The following is a 5524-nucleotide window of genomic DNA, read 5'->3' as shown; positions in this document are numbered from 1 at the left end:
GTAACGCCGTCGCTTCTCGTCATCAAATCTAGATCATCTGCCACAAAAGGAACTAAATCAGAAACGTTAAAGCTTGAACTCACATTGTACTTACCTTGAAGATCAAGTTGGTAAGCATTGTCATTAATCTTTCTTGTGATCTCAAAGGGTCCATCGATTCTAGGCATCAGTTTTGACTTCCTTTCAGCAGGAAACCGTTCTTTTCTTAAGTGAACCCACACTTGGTCTCCTGGTTTGAATATCAACTTGCGCCTTCCTTTGTTAGCTTTTTTTGCATACTGCTTTGTCTTCTCCTCAATGTTTATTCTAGTTTTTTCATGGATCTGTTTGACAAGGTCAGCTTTATTTTTCCCATTCAAGCTAGCTCTTTCACTCAAAGGTAGAGGAGTTAAATCCAATGGAGATAAATGAATAAAGCCATAAACAATTTGGAATGGAGAAAACTTAGTTGAAGAATGAACTAATTGATTGTATGCAAACTCAACATGTGGTAAACATTCTTCCCAAGTTTTAGTGTTCTTTTTGATCAAAGGTCGCAAGAGAGTAGACAAAGTTCTATTAACTACTTTAGTTTGACCATCAGTTTGTGGATGACAAGTAGTTGAGAATAGCAACTTAGTCTCTTGTTTACACCAAAGTGTTTTTGTGACAACCCGTCCGTGGATCCCACTAGCCTCACTGCTATCTTGCCCCCATAGGCTGGCTCTGCAGGGCATCGATCATAACCCATCACTGTGGATATCCTAATCCACCAGTAGGTTATTGATGCGCCAAGCATTCCTCGAACCCTGGTCCTCACCCTTTATCAACCTTCCCACAGGACAAGTTGCCACCAATTGATCTGATTGGGATATCCACAATGATGGGTTAGGATCGATGCCCTGCAGGGCCAGCCTATGGGGGCAAGCTAGCAGTGAGGCTAGTGGGATCTGATGATAACCCGACGTACCCGACGCCAAATCTATCTTGGAGAACCAAGTAGCACCTCTCAACTGATCCAACAACTCATCGATCCTTGGAAGAGGGTACTTGTTCTTCACAGTGACCCGATTGAGACCCCTGTAATCAATACACAAGCGGAAACTCCCATCCTTCTTCTTAACAAATAACACCGGCGCTCCCCACGGTGATACAAGGACGGATGAATCCCTTTCTCAACAAATCCTCTAGCTGATTCTTCAGCTCTGCCATTTCTGATAGAGCCATCCTGTAAGGAGAGTTGGATAACGGTGTCGTCCCTGGTTCCTGTTCAATCGTAAAAGGATCAGACCGAGAATGTGGTAATCCCTGCAATGACTGGAACACATCCTGAAACTCTTCCACAACCTGAATACCGCTAACCGTAGACTTCCCCACTGACTCTAGCATAGATATAGTAACCTAATAAGCTTCACGACCCTTCTCGATCATCTTCCCAGCCTGAATGGCCGAGATCACGAGACTCCCCGAAGTCGGTCTAATCCCCTGATAAACCAACTTCCCTCCTAAACGCTCAAACTCCACTCTACCCCGATGACAATCCAGATGAACCATATGCCGATGTAACCAGTCCATCCCCAAGATAACGTCATACAGCTCCACTGGGCTGATAAGCAAATCCGCAGGCCAAGACTCTCCCGCGATCTGAATATCCATACCCCTCGCTCGACCAATAACTCTCAGAAACTTTCGTCCAGCAACTCTGACAACTCTTGCACGCTCTCCGGGATCCCTCACGATACCTACACTCTCTGCACACTCCGGCGTAATGAAGCTATGCATAGCTCAAGAGTGGCCCATCAACAAGGTCCCTACAAAAACCTCATGTGTTGAGAACCTAACAATTACCACAATACAACATAACATCTGAACTTACTAAGAATTCAAAAAGACAAAGTACCAGAAATTATACATGTGATCGCTCCGGCATTGGTTCCAAAAGTCTCTACCGTCATGTAAAACCGTGGCGCCTGCTTAATCCGTGCCACCTGCTGCCCTCCCGTCTGCACCTGCTGCAATGCTGCCACTGCTACTAGCTGCAACTTGGGACAATAGGGCCTGATGTGCCCTGGCTCCCTGCAATGATAGCATACACGAGCTGCTGCCGTCGGAGCACTCCTCTTGGGACAGCTAGCAATCTTGTGATCCATGCCCCCACACCAAAAGCAACTCGGACCACCCGGCCTCTGTGTAGCCTCCCATCTCTCTTGGTTCCCTGCGCAGGCTTGCCACCCTTGCTAGAACCTCCCTGATACTGAGCCTTGCTAGGCTGGACTGTTGGGCTAGCCACCACTGACTGTGCCCGGTTATCCTCCTCGATCCATGCTGCAGTCTTAACCAGCTCTGCACGCGAAGCATAACTCCGCCCTATACAATGAACCCTCAAATCATCCCGTAGGGCCCTCAAAAACCTCCTGATCTGAGCCTCCTCAGACTCCATATCTCGACCTCCAAACCTCAAAAGTCAGCTGAACTCGAAGTTGAGCTCCCGCACTGACCGAGTTCCCTGAGCTAGCTGAAGGAACTGCACCTCCAACCTATCCAGTGCCTCTCTAGTGAAATACTTGCGGTTGAACTCATGGACGAAGTCAGCCCAAGACATCTCCCTCTGCACTCTCCTGGCTGCCTCAGAACTCCACCACAACTGAGAATCACCAGTCAAATGGTGGACCCCAATGGCCACCCAAAACTCCTCAGGACATCCCAGAGTATGGAAGTTACGTTCCACACTCGTCCTCCACGCCTCCACAACGGTAGGATCTGTACCTCCTAAAAACCGCTCGGTACCAATATGACCCATCTCTCTCAGCATGCTGAGATAACGAGAATGGACCCCCACAACCGCAGCCATTGGCTGCCGCTCCACCGCCACCACTAGTGGCACTACCTGAGCCTGAGCCGGTGCCACTGGCGGCAACCGCTCTAACAACTGTGACAAGAAACCCGCAAGGTTGACACAAGGGACTCCACCCACTGGAACTCCCACACATGTAGCCCAAACACCGCCGGCTATTGGAGCATCAACACCGCCCCTCCGGCCACACTCATGGAATCCCCCTGGACACCCTGCGACTCGCCAACACCCTCTACTGTCACACTCTGGTCCGCAGCCTCACTAACCTCTGGGACTCTGCCCCTACCACAACTACGTCCGCGTCCACAACCATGTCCGCGTCCACGACCATGAACACGACCAGCAACAGCATCCTCTCTAACCATCTGCACTACCATGAACAGAAGGCTAAGCACACAATTAACATCACACAGAAACATAAACTCACCGTGGAATCACACTGTAGGCTCGAAGAGAATGTTCTAGGACTCCATGCCACTCACAATTGACTAACTCACATAATTAATCAAGACATGCAATCCCAAATATCACAACAGAAACCTAGTGGACCCAAACCTATAACCGTAAGGGCTCTGATACCAAACTGAAACGACCTGACTCGTTTTTTTTTTAAATAAGAAATAATTAAATAATAAATAATAATAAACTATAACTAGTGGTCCCATACCCACTAGCCACCTAATCACAATCACAACCAACAGCGAAAATATCCAATACCAATAAATATATCCAATAATCAAATATAACAATAATCCGATAACCAATCATCAGAAAGCATGAAACCAGCAACCTAGCAATGTTTCTAATGACCCAACTCTAGCAACCTAGCAATGCCAGACAACATCCAATCGAGTCCCTAGAACATCCTCCTCTTCATTGCCTTGATTCCACGATCACACTTTGCTTTTACCTGCACCACAAACACAAAGCTTGCATCGACCGACACCAACAGGGCACGACATCGACCGGCACTGGGTATGAATCGGTCGATACAAGGTTCACTTGCATCGACCGATGCTTCCACTTGCATCGACCGACGCATGCTCGACATCACGCGGAAACCCTAATCGCATCGACCGACGCCTCCACATGGCATCGACCGATGCTTATAGGTCAATCCGCGCCGTCCTCACACTAGCATCGACTGACGCACATAGTGCATCGACCGATGCACATGCCGAGCATCGTTTTCCCGAATCTTCTCGCCGGATCTTCGTTCTTGCAACCACAAGACTCGATCCCAAGCCACAAGAAAGCTTCCTAACGCCTCAAATAACATTCTAACAAGCCTAACAACACATAAACAAACAGATCAGAGGAATCTCCAGCTTAGATAAGCCATGGTCATGCACTTACCTTTGCCAAGAAGATTCTGAACCACAAACAAGCAAGAACACGCTCCTAGGAAGCTCCTACAACGATCTCAGCTACAGATCTCTACGGAATCGCCTCCAATCTCTCAAAACTCACCAAGAACACTTAGAACTCTTTTCTCTCTTCTTTCCTCTCTGAAAACAGCTAAAACTCGTCGAATGAGACAAACATACGACTTAAGGTTTTTCCTTTTCCCTTTGCCCAAAATGCAGCGTTTAACTTAAGTCAAAACGTAGAAAACTGAACCTGCATCGATCGATGCTCCTCTAGCATCGACCGATACTCTTCCAGCATCGACCGATGCTCCTCCAGCATCGACCGATGCACATCCCCAAACCAGGATTTTGGTTTGCGGATGTTACAGTTTTCCAGAAGTAACTCAAAAAATTTGTATCCCTATCAGAAACAATTGACCACTCCATGCAAACGAACAATTTCCTTGAAGAACAACTCAACAACATGCAAAGCATTATCAGTTTTTTGACAAGGTATGAAACGCGCCATTTTTGAAAATCGATCAATAACCACAAAAACTGAATCTTTACCAGTTCTAGTTCTAGGCAAACCAAGCACAAAATCCATAGAAATATCATGCCAAGGCTGAGTAGGAATAGGCAAGGGAGTGTACAAACCGTTGGGTTGTACCTTTGACTTAGATTGTTTGCAAGTGACACACCTTCCACATATCCTTTCGACGTCTCTCTTCATGTTCGGCCAATGAAAATGATCTGCTTCTCGTCACGCCGTTGTTCTTCGTCACTCATCATATGAAACCAAAAAGAAGAAAAACCTAGTTTTTTTTTGTAATTGGGTATGTAAATATGTATATGGGCTTTAGAGAAGGTTAACGTTTGGGGCTCTTTTGCCTTAAGCCCATTGTCTTTTTTTTTTGTGTAATTTCTTCTATATTAATTGAAAAAAAAATTCAGTTCTATTTGGGAATTAATTTTAAATCCAATAACCAAACCAAACTTTTATTCAAATAAACCAAATAAATCAAACCTAAAAAACAAAATATCTGAATGTCCATAGCTAGTTAAATAAAGTCACAATTTGGTCACAAAATAGCACCTTTTTTATGACTACTATAATTTGTGACAAAAAAATAAGTGACTATCAAAACAGTCTTAGATTAGTCTTAATTTTGTGACCTTTCTGTGACGATTTTGATGGTTCCAAAATACAATTTTTTGGTAGTATATATGGTCACAAAACCGTCGCACATTTACGACCACGTTACGCTGTCTCAATATCATTGCTTATATGTGACTGCATAATGGGTCACAAAGGGGTCACAAATTTGCGACTATGTTGTGA

Source organism: Camelina sativa, chromosome 18 (assembly GCF_030686135.1).
Source record: "Camelina sativa cultivar CO46 ecotype springtype chromosome 18, ASM3068613v1".
In the NCBI taxonomy this organism is placed as follows: Eukaryota; Viridiplantae; Streptophyta; class Magnoliopsida; order Brassicales; family Brassicaceae; genus Camelina; species Camelina sativa.
This window is presented reverse-complemented; position numbering follows the sequence as displayed.